Here is a 25,603-nt window from a genome sequence, read left to right as displayed (position 1 = left end):
ATCTTCAATCAAGAAATCACCAAAACAAGTCCAAACACAACCTTTCTCTTGATACCACTTGTTATGAATTAATGCCGTATTAATTAAATAAAGATGGAATAATTTTGATTTGTGATTTTCTTGTTGGGAAATAAATGAAGAGCAATAAATACGAAAATAAAGAACACCAAATTTATAGTGGTTCACTCATAAATGAGCTACATCCACTTTGGGGAGGGAGATTAATACTTGTATTAATCACTTCAAACGATGAGGAGGTATTACAAGTATAAATGGTGTGAGAATGAGTTTAGATCTACTTTCTCTCTCTAACTCTCTTGTGTTTTTGTGTTTATCTCACTACAAAACTCACCACACATTCAGGAATAGGTTTAAGTTGGTATATATAGTACAAAGAATAAATTAAATCAATGGAGTAGAAAAGTCCACGTAGCCCAAATAAAAAAAGGCGAGAGAAGATCCCTCTCAGTTATTCGCGTGCACGACTCATCCTATGCGCGCGCGCACAAGCCTGCTGTGCGCACGCACAAGCATGTTGTGCGCGCGCACAAGCATGTTGTGCGTGCGCACAAAAGGCCCAAAAACTGGCAGTAGTTCCGTTGAAATCTGTTCGTGTGCACAACCTTATTCTGGTGTGTGCGCACAATACAGAAGAAGCAAACTTTTCCATTTCCTTTCTTCCTTCAGTTATTCTTTGCATAATTAGTAAACTCAACTTTATTAATCCACCATTAAGGATTTAATTCACCTATTCTCAACAGGCAGGGATGGAGATGAGGATGAAAATTTTAGGTGGGGATGGGGATGGAGGGACCTACATCCCCATCCGCCTCGCTCCACCCCATTGACATCCCTATATCTTGGACACCATTTACCAAAATTTTAACCAACTAATCAACAGATTTAATTAAGAATAGTTCTAGACCACTTTATCCGTTTAAAAAAAATAGGTGCGATTTAAACCAAAAATATTTTTAAAGAAAATGCAATGTTTTCTCCAAACTTAGAAAAATCAATTGAAACCATTTTGATTAGCAAAAGTAAGTCCACACACTATCCCTAAATTAAAAAAAATGCTGGTCATTCCAAACTTTTTACAAGAGTTCAAGAAGCCCATATATTTCATACGTAGTACAAAGTATTACTTTCATAAAATTAAAGGACAAAAGTCCTATTATAGGAAAGTTCTAAACAGAATTAAAGGAACAATAGAAGATTAACGCACACAATGCAAAATCAACATGAGTGAAAGATAACAGGACATATTAGAGGACTTTGTTTGATAAAGATATGGAAGAGGAGTTGATGAAAGTTTCACGACAATATATCCAATAATTTTGTTACAACTAACATGCCATATCGAAAAATCAAAATCTTAGTATCACTTTATTCTTTTTCTCGCAATATACTCACTACTACAAATCCCGCATTTTACCTACGCTTTTTCAGCATTTTTTCGACGCCTTAAAGCATCAAGAAATTTTTCCTCGGCGCTTTCCTAAAGCGTCTTCAATACTTGAGTCAAGATTTTTATCGACGCCTTTTTGCGTCGTAACTTTAGTCTCATTTAGTCGTCCACCTTTTTTGTTTGGCGTCGATAGAAGCGTCCATAAATTATTGTTGGTGTCGAGAATATCTCTTAACCCGCCTTGTCCCCATTTAACTATTTGATGTTCCCGACGCTTTAAAGCGTCAAGAAAATTATTCTGGCGGGAATTTTTAAATCTAAATAAGCCTTCTATCATGACATGAAAAAGCGTCCAAATTTATTTGTATAAGCTTTTTTCACACCTATATATATATATATATATATATATATATATATATATATATATATATATATATATATATATATATATATATATATATATATATATATATATATATATATATATATATATATATAAACTTTATTCATCAAAAAAAAAAAAAAAATTAAGGCAACAAGATCAACAACACCTGAATGTTAAATAATTGGTCTTCGATCAACATAACATTAAAATAAACTTATAAAAATCTAGAAGTACATAGTTAAAATCTATCGTATACGATAATGTTACTAATTAACCAAAATCCACAGTACATAAATGTTACTAACTAAATAGTCCATACATCGTAAAAAATACAAGTTGTATCTGAGTTACTAAATCGAAGAAGTAATTAAGCCTAGAAAACTAGAATCTAACGGTGGTAGTAGCTTATATGATAAACTCGAGTTCCCCACCTTCATTCTTATGTTGATCCTTATCACGTTGGACGATTTTCACAGGAAAAAAAACAAGATGAAATAAGTATGAGTAAGAAATGAAAATCAACCGTCATAGAAATCAACCACAACGACCATGAAACAATAAATGCCAAGACGACATCCCAGGTTAGAAAACAGCCAAATACTTTAATTCCGTGTCTATTACAACAGTTTTCAAAAAACTACTAGTCAATGTACCAAGATGATTGAAGCTCTTTGGTAATGACGAAGGAGGAGAGAGCGTGAGGGTTACTGCACCAACAAACCAACACATACAAAATTACCATTTCAATAACGAATAAATTCAAAGCATTTAAACAATAAGCACAGGCTCAGAGTTGTTCAAAACTCAGACTCCCACCTTACATTACCATTGTTCCTGCCCTATTCTCTACTAAGATTCCAAGTGTGTCGTTGGAAAATATCCAGTAGTTCCCAGCATCTCTAGTTAAAAAATCGCAAGTATGAATCTGTGCAAAAAGTATTTTCAACCTTACAAGAAAATCCAAAAGATATAAGCTATTCTACAAACATACTCATAAGCTGCAAGGATTAAGAACTTATTTGTTTTTTTGAGGGGGCAAGGATCAGGAACTTAATACCTTCACTAACCATCAAACTAGTTTAGCTTAAGAAACGTTTACATGATTAAGCTAAAAGGGGGATTTTTTTAGTTGAATTAATGAATTTAGAACAAGTTTGTAGATAAGTTTCACCAGAAACAATTGTAAGTTTGTGAACTGGTGGTAATCAAGCTAACAGAAACAAGTGGTAATCAAATATGTGAAACTGGTGGTAATCAAGCTTCACCAGAAACAGAACCAAGTGCAAATATCTAAGCAAATTTGGCCTCCACTATGTATTTGTGAAATTCTATCTCCAAACTAAAAACTTCCTAATTCGTGTAAGCTTCAACATTCAACAGTTACAAGAATGCAATCCTATGAAAGTAATCAAGCTAGTCCATGTCTCTTGTCACACACACACACACACAATTTGCACAACTCTATATTATTTGATCAATGAAAAATATGACATGCACAGGTTTATTCATATTTTACCGATAATAAGTCACCTGGAAATTAGCATGCTAGAGGAAAGCCAAGTTTGGATACCTGGGCAGTGGGCACTCAATTATGCTTTTTATATACAAAAAAAAAAATGATCTCTCTTTACAGTTGGAAAGAAAACTTAATTCCTGTGTTTTTTACTGAGGATGAAGGGTAGACACTCTCAATTCATGTAGCAAAATACATTTCAGTACCAGCTAGAGAAAAATTCTAGCAGCAGATGTTAATGGAGCAGTGATTGAACTACCACAAACTATTACAATCTAACCAAAAAAGCAATAGATTCTATAGATCACCCCCCTTATGTATGCTCATACACTTATCCTTATTTTTGATGTTTGGTTATCTCACTTTTAGCAATCAACACCATCTATTAGACTTCAGAACAACAATTAGATATGAGCTTAGCATATCAGACCAAGACATGGACCGTTACCACAAACACTAGTCGTAGGAGATAAACTTTAATCCAACACAAACCAGAACACTAAAATAAAACCAGCATAGAATGAGTTAGAAAATGGTCTCAAAATATTAGATTGCTTTGTTTTCGGAGGTTAAGTACAATAATTAATAGGACCCCATAAAACCGATCAGGAGAAATAAACAGACACAATATGAAATTTTAGAAAAAAAGAAGAACAGATTACAGAAGTTCCATCAAAGGAAGTTTCAATCAGTTTATAAGTGTTAGGTTATGATACATATGACAATACATAAATCATGCGGAAACAACCATTAAGCCAGGAATACATATTATTTACACATAATCATATAGCATAATTTAGATGCATACTCTTTGTTGCGTGCCTTCCCTAGCTGCGCCCGAACCGAACAAGAACAAGTCTTTAGGACTCCAAGTGTCGTCCCTCCGTAGATAGTCCACAGCACGTCCGGATCCGCCTTAAGATTGACCAACTAGAATCGCCCTTAAGGTACTAGAATTTTCGGCACTATTGAGCAAGGAATATGGCTGAATTTTTCTCTTAAAACTCACTTTGAATACTTGAATTAATCTCTGAAAATATGTGACCCTAGGCACGTATTTATAGAGTTATGGAAAGGGAATTGGAATCCTAGTAGGATACGAATTAATTAAACTTAGAATCCTATAAGAACTCTAATTAATCAATTTATCCTTTTAGGAATAGGAATTTAATCATATACTAATTCTAATAGTTTTAGGAATCGTGCATGAACACAAACTCACACACACACACGGCAGCCACGAGGGCCGCCCATGCGTGCGTGCGAGCAGCAGCCCACGCAGCGAGGCCCATGGCCTTAGGCGCGCGCTGGGCCTGCCTTGCGGTGGGCCTGGGCGCTGCCTTGGCTGGGCGCGCGTTTGGCTTGCTGGGCGATGGCCCGACTTCGTGCTGGGCCTTCGTCCGGCAGGCCTCGTCCGATGCTAATTCGTACGATACGCTTCCGATTAAATTCCCGGTTCCGGGATTCATTTCCGATACGAACAATATTTAATATTTCCGATTCCGGAATCAATTTCCGTTTCGAACAAATATTTAATATTTCCGTTTCCGGAATTATTTTCCGATTCCGATAATACTTCCGATTCTGACAATATTTCCGTTTCCGGCAATATTTCCGATTCTGGTAATATTTCCATTTCCGATAATATTTTCCGATACGTACCATGTTTCCGTTTCCGGCAACATCTACGACTTGGATAATATTTATATTTCCGATACGATCCATATTTCCGTTTCCGGCAATATCATCGTTTCCGGAGTATTCATTTCTTGCCTGTGACGATCTCAGCTCCCACTGAAACCAAGATCCGTCGATTCCGAATATCCATAGATGGAGTATCTAATGCCATTAAATACTTGATCCGTTTACGTACTATTTGTGTGACCCTACGGGTTCAGTCAAGAGTAAGCTGTGGATTAATATTATTAATTCCACTTGAACTGAAGCGGCCTCTAGCTAGGCATTCAGCTCACTTGATCTCACTGAATTATTAACTTGTTAATTAATACTGAACCGCATTTATTAGACTTAACATAGAATGCATACTTGGACCAAGGGCATTATTTCCTTCAGTCTCCCACTTGTCCTTAGGGACAAGTGTGCATTTCCTAATTCCTTTGTCGCTCGATGCTTGCTCTTGAACATAAGGTAAGAGTTGTCATCCTTATTATGTCCAGAGGTGTTCCTCGGTTTCAGAGTTCAACTGATCAAATAAACAGATAATCATAGCCTATGATTCATCCGAGCACGGCCATGCATTTCACAGTTTCTAGCTCTCCGAGTGGCCTTGTACAACTTTTAAGCATCTCATCCCGATTTATGGGAGGACAATCCCAATCTTGCGATATTGAGATTAGACTTCGTTTGATAGGTGATTACCTGAGCGTTGCCTTTATAGCCTCCTTTTACGGTGCGACGGTTGGTCAACGTCAAAGCAACCAGTTCTCAAACAAGTAATCTCAAATCACTCAGGTATTGAGGATTTAGTGTCTAATAATTTTAATGAAATTTACTTATGACAGATTTTCATCTCGTACAGTAAAGTTTCATAGGTCTTGTCCGATACTAGTCTTCCCAAAGTAAGTATCTATGCAAATGATTATGACATTGCCATGTCCACATAGTTCAAGAAACAGAACTACTAGTCATCTTGCATTCTAGTCGTCTAACGTTTTCTATTCGTCCAATTTTATAGAAAACTCCGACTAGGGACCATTTTCAACCTTTGACATTCAAGTTCACTTGATAGACATTTCTTAGTCACAGGACTGGTCCTGACAGTCTATCTTGAATATTTCGTCAAATTTGAAGGGACTCATCATTTAATACTAAACCAAGATTAAATGGAATATGAAAATACATTTCATATATGATAAATGTTCAACCCCAATGTTTTACAACCATGGACCTCTAACCCATCTTTAAAACATTTCATGGAATTCAAAGCTATGCTTGATTTCCAGTGCTACAGCGTGAGTGTTGCTTCTCACTTGTTGCATAGGTTTAGTTATCATGCTTTGCCAATCTTAACATCCTTTTCATCGAATGTTCTTTGAGATATGATGATAAGATCTTTTCGAGTTTGTTTATTATGTGATCTAGTCTTTCTTACTTCGATGGTGGTTTTACTCATTTTGCAATGAAGAACCATCAAGTTAGCAGACGTTTTTCTTGCTTCAAGAGTGGTTCTACGCATTTTTCAATGAAGAACCATAAAGCCAGCAGATAGGTGATCTACCCAAGTTCAGTGAAGAACTTTAAACAACCCTGTTTTATTGCTTCTTAGGCAATAATTACTTTTACTTCAACTGTATAGGTTGCTAGTGATGCTTTGTTTGGATTTACCTATCCAGGCAGTTCATAGATATGTGGAAGATTCTCCAACTATATCTTAGAACATAGAAATTATTATTTTAATTTCCCACGCAACAACTCATGGTCTCCAACCCATGTTGCCATTTTCAAAACACGATGCTCTATAGCTCGTCCTTATCAATGGTTAACTCCAAAGGGTCTTGCTTGATCCTTTGCCAGTGTTTATGCGTGTAGCATCAATATTTAGCATATCTTTATTTCCTTGAATCAAGAACTATTCCTATGTACCTTTTCAAGTACCATAAGTATTCTTGATCTCAATCTAGTTGATCTTTACTTAGATCAATAGAGATTGGTATATGTTCGTCATGGCTAAAGTCATACGATACGTTTTTGGCGATCCTCATATTATATCATACATGATAAATTCTTTTGCAGAATAATTCCCAATTGAATTCTATTTATGTAACTTTAGCTTATCTAGTTTCAGTAGATACTAAATTCAGCTAAATTCTTTGACATATAATATAGGTTAAGAATCTTATTTAGATCCTTTGATGTTTAACTTAGTAAATGCTTATACATAGTTCAAACATCCTTTACTTAGATTTATTCACATGGGTCGAATATCTCCAATGGAGACTTTCGTGTTTGATTTAGTAAATGCCATTACTTAATCCAAAACAATATCATAAGATCTTTGTAAATAGATCTTAATACCCAGTATGTACTAAGTTTCGCCATGGTCCATCATTGATGAATAATTTCAAATCTAAGTCATTAGCATTTGAATGTTATTTCACAATAGAGAGATATGTGTGTAATACACATAGGACCAATTAAGTTTTAAGTACTCCCACTAATCTTCTTATATATCTATAAGAATCATGTATATTTTATGAAACTAAAATGCTTATTAGCTTCACTTAAAATACAGTTCCAATTCCCAATTGCTTGCTTAAATCTGTACTTAGATTTTATAAGCTAGCTTTCCTTTTCAAGCATTTATTTGGATCCACAAATTCTATGACATACCATGTACATATTATATTCCAACATTTGATTGAGGAATACGTTTTGTCATCCAATTGCCATATGTACCAATATGCAATCATTGCTTGAATTATAGACTTAAGCATTACGATTATGCATGAGGTTTCAACACAATTCACACCATGAATTTGCTTGTAACCTTTAGAAACTAAACTCGCTTTGTGTGTGAACACAATTCCATGTTTGATGGTTTTTATCCTTGAAACAAACTTGCAACCAATAGGTGTGAAACTATTCTTGCAAATCAACAAAATTTTAATTTTGTCATCAAAACATTGAGTATGTTTTATGGCCTCTAACCATTAAACATTTGAGTCTATATATGGCCTCTAACCATCTTAGGGAATTTGGGTTTCGTCATAGCTTTCTTACAAGTCACAAACTCATTAATCTACATGATAATAGTTTGACTGCAAGTTGTAGGTTTCTTCACTATCTAATGGAAGAATCGCATAGCTTCAATGACCTGAACTCCATGTTTCTTCACTATCTAATAGAAGAATCTCATAGTTCCAGTGACTTGAACTCTATGCCTACTAGGGTATAGAACATCAAACAATAGAATATCAATAGCCACTTGAAAGTCCTTTGAATATTCTGTTCTCCTTGAAGCACTTGTAAAGTCTTCTAAGAGATGTCTATTCTTTAAAGCCACTTCTAAAGTCCTTAAAGAATAAGTTCGGATTTTCTGAAGCACTTCGAAAAGCCTCCGGAATGTCCGTTTATGTTTGTTGTTCGCCTCGAAGACTTTCGAGGTCTATTTTCTCCCACTTGTCATTTTGGAAACGAATCTCCAAAAGGACATTATTTCGAGCAAACAAACATTATGTTCTCAAAAATTCGTGGTAGAAACAATACCCTTGTGTCTCATTTGAATAAATCACAATGAAACATATATCTATACTTGGGCCTTAGTTTGTCGAATGACAAACACTAAGCTCCCACTGAGTTTTGCAACTCTCTAGATATATTTTATGAAAAGTTATTCTAAAATTACTTTTCAATAGCTTTGACGAATTTGGTTTAGTTTGGTGGTAGTTGAGCATTTTGTTTTAGAAATTATAGGAAAAGTCTTTATGATTCATCATTGATCGAATCAAGTACTAATTGACTTCGATCATTCCAACGTAGATATGCCATATCTTATGGACCTAGATTGTGAAATTACAACACACAATCATTGATGATCATATTTGGTCTCAAGTAATCATCAACATGATCTAACCTAGATCTTTATGATTTCTTGCCAAGTGGATTTTATACTTCTGAATCTTTGAACTAGCCAAACAGATTCAACTTATATCACATTTGAGTAAATAAACCTATATTCACTCAAATCCATCTGAAATAATAAAGTCATAAAATCTTTCTTTAGCTTTGAACTCTATTGTCTAGGCGTTCTAACAATAGTTCATATCTTTTGTTACTTTCAACAAGTAAGACTAGTTGTCTTAAAATGATCTAGAAATCAATCAACTTTCAAAAGTCCATCAAAATAGAGCTTATGAATGTTAACTTGTTGATATGGTCTAAGCAACAATGCCAAAGATTAGTGGAACTCAAATCAAGGGGTTGATTTGAACCTAGTAAAGTTCTTTAAAGAGTTGTTTGTTTTAATCAAGCATATTGACTCAACCTGTAATTGACCATTTCATTCAAATAAACAAACAAACATTGTTTTTGTTTTTCTTGAATGTGAGTCTTTCTGTGTTTGAAGCAGAAATTTAGGTATGCTGATTATGGAACAAAATAGCCATTAAGTTCCAGCCTTTGAAAGGACTTAAAACAAACTTAGATGACCCTACAATTAATGTAGCAATGCCATGCTTCATTTCCCACTTGTAGGTCATTAGTGTATCCTAGCTTCCATTGTTTGAGTTATTACCGAAGTAAGAACCTCAAGCGGTATGTGATATCAAGGAAGTTTGATTGCTAGGTCACTTCTCTTTAAACATAAACTTATAGGTAGAAACGGAATCGTAATTCCTTTCATTTGTTCCTCGTTTTCCTATTTCTTGTACCCTTTCTTATAGTCTTAAGAATTGAATTCTTTAGTGTTGACTTTTATACTTTGTTAGACATGTCCAATGTCACCCCAACAAGGTTCTTTACCATTTAATTTATGTTGAACATTCTGTTTCAACTAGATGATCTTACTAGAAGCTTCTAAAGTTCTCTAAGCATCGATCTATTCGAATGTCTAGGGACTAGACTCATTCGAGAATTAAATGGACAAAGATATTAGGTTGTTAACCATTGGTAAAGCTGAGCGTATTAAACTCAATGCTTTATGATCTCAAAACTACAGTGTATTTTGAATTCATAAGCACCAATTGGTTTGCCATTCGACTTTGATATTCGAAAACAACCATAAAAGTCGCGAAAAGAAACGTACATTTTAAATTGCTCATTTTCTCTCATTTCCGTGAATCGTTCTTGGATTCACTACCAATCGAGGAAATTTACTGTTACCTTTCTAAAAGGATTTATTGCAGTGCAAGATATTTAATTATAAACAATAATTAAAACATACATTGAAGCATGCAAAGTCTAAACATTTATCATGAATAATAACTTGAAAATTAAAGCAATCATGCAATTTAAACAAGTTATTAGCATTTTATTCGAATTTATTGTTCCGGCAGGTGTGAATAAAATGATTCCAAGATCCTAAAATCATTGAAGAACTAAGCACAGTTTGTCGACTTAATCCAAAAACATCTTAGGTAAGCAAAAGCCTTTTGCTAATAGTCTAGAAACTATTCTTGGTTGATAGGTACGTCTAAGAACTTATTAGGTAAACCTATCGTTTTTGCCACGACATAAAAGGACTCCTTACTTATATCGTTGAGTTTCACCAAAACTAACATGTACTCACAATTATTTGTGTACCTTGCCCCTTTAGGACCAATAAGTAACACCTCGCTGAGCGAAAACTATTACTAGATTGATGTAAAGGATATCCAAGCAAGTGTATATTTTGGCATGGCACCTTATAACTCAATTTTTAAGTTTGGAACTTAAGGCTCTTACTATGTTGGTTAGATTTTAAGTGAACTAAAATCCTTAATCATGCAACATAATCAAGTTTTTGATCTCATGCATTTTAAGACATATTTAAAAGCAATAAATAACTTAAAACATGCATAAGATAAATGTGATCTAGTATGGCCCGACTTCATCTTGAAGCTTTGACTTCAAAGTCCGTCTTGAAAATCTCCGTGGGAGGCACCATTTTCTTCAAATAGGATAAGCTATAATTAAAACTAATTACAACTATTTGATGGTACGCAGACCATATTTGAATTTGAAAAACGACTTTGGTACTTTAGACCAATTACATTCAAATTAATGGTACGCAGACCATATTTTCTATCCTATTTGGGCCATACTAGTCACTTCATAACCTGCAAAACAGTACATATACAATATATAACATTCACCCATTCATTATCATGAATGGCCCACATAGCTGGTTAGTAAAACACATTATGCATCACGTAAACATTTGCAGCAATTAATCAAGGGCACCAATAATCTACCAATTATTCAGTCCATATTAATTCTAATCAAGTTGTTTTAACCTTAAGGATTTGTAGACCTAATCAAGAGTTTTATGACTAAAAGGGCTCCCACTCAAACCAATAAATTCATATGCTTTACTAATTTTAAACATAAAAATGTATTTCAAGTCTAACCGGAAACATACAAATTTAATTAAAATTTAAAGCTCATATAAATTTATAATTGAATCCAAAAGTTTAATTTAATTTCAGTCGTATTTAAATTAATTCATGATTTTAATTTTAGTAAAATAATTAGAATAAATAAAATTTATTATAATTACAATATTCAAAATTAAAATCCTAGAAAATAATTTAAATTATTAATTTTAAAATGAATTAAAATTACGTAAACTGAAAAATTTCAAATTAAACATTCAAAACGATCTAATCGTAACGCAAACACCCTACGCATCGCACGCCCATGGGCCGCACGCACACAGCCATCGCTGGCCATGTGCGTGCAGCCCATGCGCTCGTCGCATAGCTGCTGCATCTACCATCGCAAGCCATCGCACGCTTTGGTGCTCGCTGCGCGCGCTCCATCGCTCGCTGTGCGCGCGACATCGCTCGCTGTGCGCGCGAGCCATTGCTCGTTGTGCGCACGACATCGCTCGCTGTGCGCGCGAGCCATTGCTCGCTGTGCGCGCGATCAACGCTGGGCGCAGCGCTCGTGGCACGCGAGCTTGCGCTCGCTGCGCGCGAGGCTGCGCGCTCTTGCGCGAGGCAGTGCGCGTCGTGGCGCAGCTCGCTTGCTGCCCACACGCGACTGCCATGGCTCGCCTTTCGCCCATGCCCATTCGTCCATAGCTCGCGGCCCACGACACAAGGCAGGGCTGCTGCCTTGTGCTCGTGCACCATGCCTTGCTCATTGCATTCGTGCCGCACGGGCGACGAGCTCCCTTGCTCGTCGTCGCATGCCCGCACTATACAACACCCCTTAAGGGTAACACGAAGCGTCCATTGCTTTGTGCGTGCAAGTTATATGAACGAATCGCATAAAAATTTAAAATTTATATTTAAAATTAATGACAAATTAATAAATAATATTAATTTCATAATTTTAGGGTGAAAAATCGAAAATTTATTATTCAATTGATTTCCGATTGTCTTGGATTCAAGTCTAGGTCATAAAAATTTAAAATTTATCATAAATTTACAATTTTTATGGTGGTTTTTAATCATAGGTATCTAATTAAATTATAATTAATTATGAAAATCAAATTAATTCTAAATTATTCTAATTTTCAACAAATTAATCATAATTACAAATTAGATTGCATAATTAACAAGGCTAGGCATTCAAACTTGTTAAACATATACAGTAGGTCAATCAAAAATTCAAGATTTATCAACAAGAATCGCAAATATTTAATTTAACATCTTAAATTTACGAAATTTTGCATTCGAAAAACTAAAACCTTCGAAAAGTCATAGTTAGGCTTCGAATTTGAGAATTCTGGGTTCGGCAGAAAAATACGATTTTTGTCAAAATTTTAGAATGCCTTTTACATGCGGAATTGACACAAAAATCACTCGATTTGGATGAGTAACGAAGAAACTGCCAAAAAAACTGCGTACGTATAATTAAATAAACGCAATTTGCAATTAATTAACAATTACGAAAATTAATCACCCCTTTTAATTCATGCAAATTTGTAATATTTAACCATGTTCATGCAATTTAGATTATGAAAATAATAAGGGGCTCGTGATACCACTGTTAGGTTATGATACATATGACAATACATAAATCATGCGGAAACAACCATTAAGCCAGGAATACATATTATTTACACATAATCATATAGCATAATTTAGATGCATACTCTTTGTTGCGTGCCTTCCCTAGCTGCGCCCGAACCGAACAAGAACAAGTCTTTAGGACTCCAAGTGTCGTCCCTCCGTAGATAGTCCACAGCACGTCCGGATCCGCCTTAAGATTGACCAACTAGAATCGCCCTTAAGGTACTAGAATTTTCGGCACTATTGAGCAAGGAATATGGCTGAATTTTTCTCTTAAAACTCACTTTGAATACTTGAATTAATCTCTGAAAATATGTGACCCTAGGCACGTATTTATAGAGTTATGGAAAGGGAATTGGAATCCTAGTAGGATACGGATTAATTAAACTTAGAATCCTATAAGAACTCTAATTAATCAATTTATCCTTTTAGGAATAGGAATTTAATCATATACTAATTCTAATAGTTTTAGGAATCGTGCATGAACACAAACTCACACACACACACGGCAGCCACGAGGGCCGCCCATGCGTGCGTGCGAGCAGCAGCCCACGCAGCGAGGCCCATGGCCTTAGGCGCGTGCTGGGCCTGCCTTGCGGTGGGCCTGGGCGCTGCCTTGGCTGGGCGCGCGTTTGGCTTGCTGGGCGATGGCCCGACTTCGTGCTGGGCCTTCGTCCGGCAGGCCTCGTCCGATGCTAATTCGTACGATACGCTTCCGATTAAATTCCCGGTTCCGGGATTCATTTCCGATACGAACAATATTTAATATTTCCGATTCCGGAATCAATTTCCGTTTCGAACAAATATTTAATATTTCCGTTTCCGGAATTATTTTCCGATTCCGATAATATTTCCGATTCTGACAATATTTCCGTTTCCGGCAATATTTCCGATTCTGGTAATATTTCCATTTCCGATAATATTTTCCGATACGTACCATGTTTCCGTTTCCGGCAACATCTACGACTTGGATAATATTTATATTTCCGATACGATCCATATTTCCGTTTCCGGCAATATCATCGTTTCCGGAGTATTCATTTCTTGCCTGTGACGATCTCAGCTCCCACTGAAACCAAGATCCGTCGATTCCAAATATCCATAGATGGAGTATCTAATGCCATTAAATACTTGATCCGTTTACGTACTATTTGTGTGACCCTACGGGTTCAGTCAAGAGTAAGCTGTGGATTAATATTATTAATTCCACTTGAACTGAAGCGGCCTCTAGCTAGGCATTCAGCTCACTTGATCTCACTGAATTATTAACTTGTTAATTAATACTGAACCGCATTTATTAGACTTAACATAGAATGCATACTTGGACCAAGGGAATTATTTCCTTCAATAAGAACCTAGGTTGCACGGAAACGGGTACGGGGACGGGTACCGAGATGGGTACGGGGACGGAAAACGGCAAAATCACGGCATGGATTCGGCAAAAGGAAAAAAACAAAAATTTAGAATCAGTAAAAATTGAAACCATATAAAAATATAAAAAAATAAATGACACATTATGATTATAAATTGTAATTCTATCTTGTATGATGTCATCATAGGTTAGGTGTATTGGGTAAGATTCCACATTTATTAACCAATAATAAATACCCTTAAAAACAGCCAGCTAGCCCAGCTGTATACAATTATAATAAATAAAAGAAAATTGAAAATACTAAACAGTTAATAAAAAGGGGATGGGTCTACTCCTGGAAGCTAACACTATAACAGATGTACTCATTATAATACATAAAGACAAAAAAAACGCCTTCATCTCATCTTCTTCAATACGCCACTTCGTCTTCTTCAACGCCACCACCATTAACCAGCTTCAATTTTCAACTTGATATAGAACCAAAAAACTAAATCAAGCATTACTAAATATAAGATAAAAAGTTCTCGGATTATAATTGTTCGACGGTCCAGTTCGTGAGGAAGAAGACCGGCGACGAGGGACGCAACCAGCGGGCCGCGGACGTCGGTGAGTAATGCTTCGAAGAGAGGTGAGAGAGAAAGGGGGATTTGGAAAATAAAACCCTAAAATTTGAATTTGGGTTAAAAATTCACTAATAGTTGTTTGGGTACGTGGTTTCTTTCCCCAAAACGTACCCATCCGTCCCCACCCGTGTACCCATCCGTACCCAAATTCAACCCGCGTACCCAGATTTTAGATTCGTCCTGGGGACGTTTCCTAGGCGTACCCGTCTCGTACCCGTAGCCGGTACGGGAAACGGTACTTCCCAGGCGTACCCAGGCTTCATAGATAAGAACAACCTTGGATATTCAATTTTGAAGCCTAATGTTTCACAAAAATTTGACGGTGATTGCTAAACTCTCAGTTGAACTACTGCTCTAGACCAACCTTAAATCAGTTATGGGTAAATATGTGGTCTTATCAAACAATTATAGCCTTAAGATATCATGAAACACAACTCTCATACCAGATTTACAGTCTTTTCCCAGTTAAGTTCTGGCTACTTTTTGGAGCATAAACTTAAACTTATCCACCATCGTCAAAACCATTATATGAAAGTTTGATTTTGTGTATAACCTGCTTTAATAGAAAAAAAATGTCTACTCTATTCGCTAACTATTATACACTCATGCTTAATCAGATAAGTCAAGACATGGAAAATATCACAGTACACATGCCCAAATATTTCAAAAGGCTAACAATATCAATAACCATTACTAACAATAAAAAATTAAAAAAATGAATTATGAATTAACATTGTGAGTAGTTCCCAAAATATAAATTACACATGAATCAACACTGTGAGCAGTTACCAAATAACAATTCCAATTCGAAACTAAAGGGTCAAAGTTTTTAAATGTAAAATCAAACGTTTATACATAACCACATAAAGATCAAGATGAAAATATTAATGAGAATTGCAAAGAATGGAAAATTCAGTGGAAAACGAGATAGTTTATGGGTACCTCAGGAATTCCGCTAGAAGGAAGCGAAATGAGTAGAAAAATCAATTCTTCCATTAGCTGTAACGCATGAGGATTATGAAAGGAAGAAGATGAAGATTTCAATGAAAGTATAAAAAGTATCAGATTAAGTTAACGAAATTAGAGAAAAAGAAGAAAAAAAAACACCTGAGAAACATAAGAATTGAAGTTAAACAAACATGAAGACAATGGTGAAGAGAGAATTGAGCGTATGTTTCTGGGTTTTGCAGGCAGTTTAGGGTTTGAGAGATGTGGGCTGGGAGTTCTATAGTAGTACCCTCGATTCCCCGTTTTCTATTTCCCCCTAAAATTAAAATACGTGCAAGTCACATGCATTCTCGACGCTAAAAGATGTTGAGAAAGTCACGACTTTAAGTGTCAATTATAGGGTTGAGAAATCACGGGAATTAATATTTTACCCAATGATGATGCGTTGGCGTCGAGCTCCCAACGTCGACAAACCACACTTATTGTAGTAGTGAATGTATTTATTGATGAATAATTGCAAGGAGAAAAGTAAACAAAGAGGGTATGTAGTCAACTATCTCACGATCTATAATTCGAAAGCTACAAGAGACTTGTAAAGGAAAAAGTGAGGAGATAGATAAAGGAATTCTTGCACCTGCTGCTGAACAATTTAAATATCTACTCATAATCATGACGACCATCCATGGAATCCCGAAAGAGTGCCTAAACATTGGAACAAAGGTTAGTACTTTCTAGTATCTACAATAGTCTATTAGAACAATGATACCAATCCAAGGGTAAGGACCAAATGAATTTTATGGTACATAGTGTTTATACCACCGAAAGCCAAGAAGTTTCTTCAAGGAAAAGTACAGTATATTGAACAAGCCATTTTTTAAAGCCATGATACTCATAGTCTTTTATCAACAAGTAGAGTACACTGTACATTAGACTATGACCTCAAACCTTTTGAACCTTTGCACTGCTAACCAAGAAAACTACCCATGATTTCAAAATAATGGTGTGACTACAATCCGCTGCTTTACCCAATAACCAAGCCTAAGTATCGGATAAAAATATGAATTGGTAGATTACATGATCAACAGAAAACACACATACATTTTAAGAAGACCATCCCTTTTTTTTCTGTTATAGAGGGCAGTTAAGGACCTTAAGATAGCTTAGTAGCAGTAATAGATAAAGATCACTATCTTCCATAATCCGAAATTCCCAGCAAATCCTTGACTCCTTGAATACAATGAGATTTCACGCTTGGAGAGTCTTTCACTCTACCTCCTCTTATTAAGAGTTGGATAATCTTACTGCAAATTGAAGGATCCTCCTCAGTTCTATAAAAGTGGAAGTCCAATTCGTCAATGGATAAAACATCATCTCCTGAATCATACTTTTCAGCTTCATTGAAATAGCTATAATGATAATGGGTTTCATTTCTGTGATTAAAAAATGGCATTATTCCTAGGATGACAAGGCTACGTAGATGCATCACTTCATGTATCTAACAAGTAGTAATACACAAAATCTAACTCCCAATATTCCAATGTTTAAGTATATATTTTGCTTGTGTTCAAAGTTCATACTTTAGGGTCATTTTACAACTGTTTTAAGTGTCAAAACTATGCATTTAACATAAAAAGTATTTCAGAGACGGAGTCACGAGTAGTTCTTTTCCCCGATGGGGTGTTTTTACAATAAAAATCAAGTCACATAAGCTACAATCTGTTCGTTGTAGGTAAGGAAGACGTATCAAGTTTGATCCACATATTTCATGTTTAGGTAACATAAAGTATCCAAAACAAAGAACTTGATTTATTAATCATCACTAGTACATAACTGAGCTTATGTAACACGCGTTGGTAACACTTTTTGAAATGCAAAATTACTAGATTTTTAAGTAACACTTTGGTAACATTTTTTTTAAAAATGTAACACTCAAGGTAACACTTTTAACATAGGTAACATTTTAAGGTAACACTTTTAAAATAGGTAACACTTTATGGTAACACTTTTAAAATAGGTAACATTTTATGGTAACACTATGAAGTGTTACCTTATTTTTTAAGAAGGAAATTAAATATTTGCAATAAAAATATGGGCTAATCGTAAAAAACTCTCATTCGGGACCAAACATTACGACCATAAGCGTTTCTCGTCGTAAAAAATCAATTTCAACGACGAGTATTGGAAGTGGTCGCGAATAGTTTCATTAGTTGCGACCAGCCTCCAATCTCGATGTATTTATAAATATTCTCGTCGTAAAATATATGAAAATTTGGCGAAAAGTAAAGCGGGAATTTTTTCCCGGGACTGCTCTAAAATCAACGACGACCAGAGTTCTAAATACGACCAGTAACTCGTCGTATTTGTGATATACGAAGTATATTTTTTTTTAATACAAAAAGCTTGAAATTACCCAAAAAACGAATTAAATAGAAAAAAAAACCTGAACTAACAAAATAAAAACCCTCTTCCCTTTCATCTCCTCTCCTCTCCACCAAACATGGCAGCAAAATTCTTGCTACCTTAATTCTCACCACAAAACAGTGCAAATTTCTATCAAAAACCTCAATTTCTTACTCTATTCGAATAGATCTGGTCATAATTTATAGTTTCAATTCTGAGTATTGAGTCGGCGATTCGAATTTGCTTTTCAATTAGCCAATTGTGAAGATAAGTGCGAAAATGGATGTCCTTCGTGGAGTTTGAACCGTTTTAGAGGTAAGACGTAGTTTTTAATTGTGTTAATTATGCTTTATTTCCTTTTCATTACTGCCTCCGACCCTCAATCCAGACGAAGTTGGCATTTCGAAAGTGGGTCTTCTAGTACTACTAGGGTTCATCAAATTGGGATGTTCACACTGGCTTGATATTATTTGTAGGTAATTTTACAGTGATATGATCTAACGGAGGTTCAATATTTGCATATTGTTAAGGATTTTCTAAGACTAGTAACTTAGGATAGTGGTTGTGTCATGACCGTACTTGAGGGAGTTGTAATTAGGGATTTAGTTTTCTATTTGGGTGAATTTTAAGCTGAGCGAATCGGTTTTGATGTATCCTATTCAAAATTTTCATATGAATTAGGTTTTTTAATTGCGCTGAATGCTTCTTTTGTGTGCAATTGATGTTAAATTGATGATATTCAATATATGAACTGTCAATCAGGAGTTCATGAATGAATGATTTGGTTCACAACATACCTCTCCATCTTTGGAATGAGTTGCATCTCAATTTAGTTACTAATTCTCTTTTCTATCAAGATCGAATATTTTACACTGTTTTAAGAGTAATTGTTGGAAGTTTGAACTGTTTTAAATGTTATCAGGTTTATAAGCTAAAATTAATATATCCTAGCTTGTTTCAGGTACACAAAAAAACTCTTCCCCGCTCCATCACCCACTCGACAATCCATACCCACCTCAAGCTCAACTTTAGGCCCGATAATTTTTTTTCTTTTGGTATGAGAGTTTTGAATTTTCAAACTTTGTTCTAAAGTTTCTGGTAACTCGGTTGTCTGGTTAGGGTGATTGAGTAAATAAACAAAATTATATATGTAGTTAGTATTACAAAAAATATTGATAACAAGGATAAGTAGGGTGTTAGGTCGAATCCAAAATTATCATTGCGCCAATACACATGGCGGATAACCCCACCACCAACACAAAATACTTTTTTTAATCCCCGTAACCCACATGATTGACCCCATCCATGTCCATTTGGAGGTTGATGATGGGGGTTAACCATGTTGGGGTCGATGTTGAGGGTCAAAACATTCCTCCATCCCCGCGTCAGATAACTAAGTTACATATATATATATATACATATACATATATATATATATATATATATATATATATATATATATATATATATAACAGTTTATTATTGCAAAAATAGTATATCACTTGTGCGATTCACGGTTTACAAAAATCTAATATCAAGTTATGCACTTATTTAAAATCAATCTACTATTATTTTGACGGAAAATCAATCTATTTACTAATGCGGGAATGTTTACATTAATAGATTAATAAACTACAAACATGAATATGGACTCTAAAATTCTATTTAACACTCTTATTTCCTTCTTTTTTGAATGTCCAACAACAAAGAAATACAATTAGAGAGTGGCACTTGTCAGCTCCACATCGATGCACGATTTATATAATTTTAATACCAGTCCATATACTCCCAATTAAATTAAATCAATCTACTTTACTAAGTATAAGTGAACATGAATATATTAATAGATTATTAAAATTATAAATATTGATTTTGAAATTTTCTTTAACATTTTGAAATTCATTTTGAAATTTTGGTAAATAAGAGATAGAATATTACATAATATATAACATTTAATTATGGTGCAAATAGTTAACGTAAATATCATTCGGGAGCAGAAGTAGGAATACGAAGTATGTCTAATTCAATTAAAAGTATATATTGATTTAAGAAAAATGTAAGTTGTGTTAGATAATATGTTAGTCCTTGTAAATAAATAAACATACTTCATTTGTTTCAATATAATTGATACAGTCACATGTCATAATAAATAGAGTATGTTTGTTATTTCGTAATAATTTTTTTTTTATAATTTAATCGAGTAACATATAAAGTAGTCAACCTTTTAGTTTTAGGAAAAATAGCAGAGATAAAATATTTTTATATTTGGTGAATAAGAGATAGAATATTTAACATAATATAGGAATGTTTTAGAATAAAAATATATTGGTAATTTAAGCTTATTCTATATTTGGAACTATAAGATCTTAATATTCTATTGTTGATTATATTTAAATATCATATGAATATTCTATATTAAATTCCTAACTATATTCTAACGTATCTAATAATGTAAATATATTAGCAATTTCGTTTTTCTAAAACTAAATATATTTTTTCGCACAGGGACACTTGTCAGCTCCAGATTAAGCGTCTTGTGTTTTAGTAGAGTATATAGATAGATAAGGGGTAAGGAGAAAACCTCATCACCAGCAGCTTAGCAAGTCCAACTTTTCTCTTTTAACCGAGTAAACTCAGACATGAAATCCCTGGAAATAACCCCAAAAGATGGAAGATATAAATCTGAAAGAAACTAGTAATAACAATTGAATAAAATGGAACACAAATTGAAAAACCAGAAGTCTAAACTTCCATTCTTCGTGAAGAAAAGGGAAAGAAAACCTAGAAAATGCCCAACTAACACAAATAAAATTACTCATATCAAACAACTAATTGAAGAACTGAAGAAATGAGAAGAAGATCAAGAAAATGAAACAGTTGAAAACGAAATCGGAATCAAGAATTGGAATAGCAAGATCCGGAAATAAAATCGATTCGAAATGAATAATTAAATGGAATCCCTAGAAATTCTAAAATTTAGAGGAAATAAATAAACTAAAATTCACTATTCGAGCAAGAAATTTAACAAAATTACATAATCAAATAACAACCAAACATAAATATCAACGAATATTGCAAGAAATTAACGATTCAATGGAGAACATGACATGCACTAGTTTATTGGTACCTCGGGAATTCCAACACAAGGAAGAGAAATCATGGGGTTTATCGCCGCTCTAACGCACGAAGGATGTTGAGAAGAAGAAACCTGGAGGAATTAGTGAAATGAATGTGGAAGATGATCAAATAGTTTAGGGTTTGAGAGTTGTGGTGTATGATGGAAGCGGTTCCTGAAGATTTACTTTCCACCGTATTATTTTCCAAGTAAAACGGTGTATACACGCGCAAGGCACATGTTTCTGCGACGCTTTAAATTTCCTAGACACTCATCGACTCTGTAAGCGTTGAGAAAAATCGGGCCCAACGCCTATACCCAAGCATCGAGTTCCTAGTGTCCAAAAACCAAGGCTTTTGTAGTAGTTACTTGTTTAACCACATGCACTCCTCCGCCCAATCGATGTGCAATACATAACCAAAAATATAAGAATGTCTAGGATCAAAATCTCCAGTTGGTGGAGGTAGCACCAGTGAAAAAGCTTTGTTTCCGAACCATGAGAATACTTTTTCCATGACCCGATTGCGTCAATTAGGATGCATGAATGTTGAAAAATATATTAAGATGTGAAAACAACATGAGCTAATTAATTCAGAAGTTTATGTAGTCAGAGTATTAGATTAAAACCTGTTGAAGTAGTGACTTTATTTCAGTAGCTAAGCAACCTAAAAGGTGTTGTGCAAGGTTATGTAATATTGTTACTCTCAAATTACCACTTTTATCAAATATGGTAAGTCGAAGCAGTAACCTATAAAACGAAATAAAAAAAATAATTTAGATCTTTTCCAATATATAATGTGAGTCTAAGTATAAAAAAATATTTAGATAGTTACCTTGGAATAGTTACAACATTGATGAGATTGCAAGATTGACACTTTTGAAGTCCTTGAAAAATGATAACCTTTTTGAGGCAACGATTGCATGTTTCATATATGACGTTATCAACATGATCAACACGGCATGCATATGCAGCGACTCGACAGTACTGTACCTACAAAATAAGCAAAGTCAGACAATCATGCACGTAATATTGTATTTAATTTGTTGACAACACTCAAATTTCAAGGTTAGAAACGATACCTAGCTTTCTCACGGTAGGAAATTGAGATAATCGAGTTTAGATAATAAATAATTTTTTTGTAAAAAAGATTATTTTAAGTTTATATAGTTTAAAATTGAGTTTTCTTTTCCAGTAAAACGAAAGTTTTAATTTAAAATATAAAATAAATTTTTTTATGTTGATGCCTTTTGTTTTTCTTTTCTGCTAAAATGAAGTTTTAATTTAAAATACATTAAATATTTTATTTTGATGCCTTTTGTTTTTCTTTCTGCTAAAACGGATGTTGAAATTTAAAACGAATTAATTTTTTTGATGCCTTTTGTTTTTCTTTTCTGCTAAAACAAATGTTTTAATTTAAAATAAAATAAAAATTTTATTTTGTTTCCTTTTTGTTTTTCTTTTATGCTTAAACGAAAGTTTTAATTGAAAATAATTTCTTTTTTTTTGATGCTTTTTATTTTTCTCTTCCGCTAAAACAAAAATCTATCTGCTGCAATCAAACATAACTTGTCAATTTAAAAATTCTGATTTTTGTATTAATATTGTTATCGGAATTTTAGATGAAATTTTTTTATTCATTTTGTTTTCTACCACGACATTAACTATATATATATTAATATTCTCTCATTTTCGTTTTAATAAAGTTCAGAAAGTGGCCCATTTCGTTCTCAAATCCCAGCAATTGTTGATAACCTACTCCCTCCGTATTTTAAAAAGAGATACACTTTCCTTTTTTGACATATTTTGGTCCCCACTTCCAATATATTAATATTTCTCTATTTCTTGTGGTCCCCACACTTACTCACATCATCTTTTAACTATAATAAATAATTTACCCATTACCCCACTTTCATATTATTTTAATAAATTCAACTCACTCTCCTAAAACTGTATGTCAGTCAAAATGTATCTCTTTTAAAAATACGGAGGAAGTATTTCATTTTGTTTCATACCGCCGCTCTCCTTTCTATCCTTAAACCTATTTCCTTTCATTTCTCCTCCTTTCTCTCTTTTCATTTCACCGTTCTCATTCCTTTGTCTCCTCAAAAATGGCGATGATCCACCTCAAATCCTACTACTTTGAAGACTTGAGCAAAAAATGGCGAAAACACTCAGAAAAAGAAACATAAGGAAGTTCTTTAGCCTTTCCTCTCTAGCCTTTCTCTCTCACCTTTTCTCTAACTCATAAGAAGATTTGTTCAAAAAATGGCCATCGCCGTCGATTGGACTTGGTCTGCAATGCAGGGGTATATTCCTCATCCCTTCGTCTGTAATTCTCTATGGTCTTGTGTTTCGTGTATTATATGAACTTGATTTAGCATTTTAGGTTTTTATCAATTGATGTTTTTGGGTTTTTAATCTGAATTTACTTCATGCAAAATATTGATTTGTGGAATAGATAGGGTATTTAGGGTTTAGTTTAAGGATTAATTGTTGCTTAACTAATTTTATTTGGGGTTCGTTTGCTGATTTGTTGTTTAACTTTTTTTTTTTTGCACTTTTGGTTTGCTTGTTGTATCCCTGTATGTGTTGGAGAGGGAGGCACTAAAAGAGGCGTTGGGCGAGGCGCTGGAATAGGCACTAGGCGAGGCACTGGTGAGGTTGAGTTTAATTTACCTTTGTTTTAATTTGGTGAGATTCGTTACTATTATAGGTTCGTCAATTCTTTGCATGTTTCTTGAAATTTGGTGGTGGTATGATTTGGTGGTATGATTTGTTGTTGAGTCTTAATAACATTGGGATTTTTAGAATATGGTGTGGCTTATTTTTGATGGAGTTTGTGTCTTTGTGAAAACTCTTGTTCATATAGTTCTATTTTCAAAAGTGACTGTATGTTGTTAGGTGTTGATTATTAGTTTTTGTAACACCCCGACCTCTAATTCAATTATTAAAGCATAATTAGCAGCGGAATTAACCTAATTTGGTCGGGACATTACCTGCCGTAACTCCCTCTTGGGAATTACAAGGCAACCATCAATCATAAGCTATTAAATCCCAAAAATTAATATAATAATCTTTTATATTACCAAAATAAAGGTACATAACTTACTAAAAGTCTATAATTAAACTATTAAAACTTTTAAACATAAACTAGGTGAATAATATTAAAGTGAAATTCCTCGCCACTACTCGTTTCCGTCGTTCCCCGCAGTACCTAAAACAGAAAACCAAAAAAACGGTGAGCCGAAGACTCAGTAACGAACTATTCTAGCAGCGTAAATTCATTTCAATTCATTTTATTTAATAACACAGGGAGAATAGAATAATGTAAAACATTTTATAAAGTCCTTTATTTAATTCATTCGTAACTTTAGGGTGCACATGCTAGTCGTGGCAAGTATGACATGGTGGAACGTCTTCCACGATGGACCGCTGTCCATAAAACATGGGGCCTTGGCCCGAAAAACATGAGAGCCTTGGCTCAATGGGCGGATGCCCCATGGGTACATGCATGACCGAGAATCGTAACCTGTGAACATATACTGCCAAACGGACTAGGAATTTCACTTTCATTTATCATGTTTCGTTTAATTTTACATTTTAGCCTTTTTACTTCAGTAGAAGTAACATAATTCCTTTAGATCATGAGATCATGATAAAACATCATTTAGATCCTGGGATCCATAAAATATCATTTCTTTCCTGGCATCATAGAGATATCATTTCATTCATGGTTTCTTATAAAGATCGTTTTATAAGAATTTCAATCAATCATATTATAATAAATAATTCAATCAAATCACATTTCATTTCCCGCAATTCATAAAACATGTCAAAGCATTCAATTCATAAATAAATCATAACATTGTATTTCCATAAACGCATTTATAAGGGAATTGCGGGTACTAGCAATAGCCGTTACCTCAGTTCCGCGATTGATTAGACCTTTCCTTTAGTCTTGATTATTGTTCTTCCTGAGCTCCGAGGATCGATTTCTCTTTTGATATATATATATATATATATATATATATATATATATATATATATATATATATATATAGTCAAGTTAGTATCTCATCTTTTTAAAATAAAATAATAATCATATTTTTAAGAAATAGATAGAAAGTAGTATCTTTAAAATAATAAAACATAATATTATTA

At 34.2% G+C, this 25,603-nt stretch overlaps 2 long non-coding RNA genes across 3 annotated transcripts; both read right to left on the bottom strand.

Moving 5' to 3' along the window:
* Window positions 1–1,985: 1,985 nt before the first annotated feature.
* LOC130461019 (uncharacterized) lies at window positions 1,986–16,399 on the bottom strand. Its single transcript, XR_008921309.1, has 3 exons — window positions 15,921–16,399; window positions 2,610–2,718; window positions 1,986–2,500 (listed from the first exon to the last, which is right to left on the bottom strand). It is a non-coding gene; the product is annotated as an uncharacterized lncRNA (long non-coding RNA).
* Window positions 16,400–17,138: 739 nt separating this feature from the next.
* Window positions 17,139–21,589, bottom strand: LOC130461020 (uncharacterized). Of its 2 annotated transcripts, none has more exons than XR_008921310.1 (3): window positions 21,454–21,589; window positions 20,908–20,974; window positions 17,139–17,254 (listed from the first exon to the last, which is right to left on the bottom strand). It is a non-coding gene; the product is annotated as an uncharacterized lncRNA (long non-coding RNA). The 2 variants fall into 2 exon arrangements; XR_008921311.1 differs by having other exon boundaries at window positions 17,226–17,356.
* Window positions 21,590–25,603: the final 4,014 nt, after the last annotated feature.

The sequence above is a fragment of the Spinacia oleracea genome, chromosome 5 (genome assembly GCF_020520425.1).
Source record: "Spinacia oleracea cultivar Varoflay chromosome 5, BTI_SOV_V1, whole genome shotgun sequence".
NCBI lineage: Eukaryota > Viridiplantae > Streptophyta > Magnoliopsida > Caryophyllales > Amaranthaceae > Spinacia > Spinacia oleracea.
The sequence above is the reverse complement of the archived record's forward strand: the minus strand, read 5'-3'. Positions and strand labels throughout refer to the sequence as shown.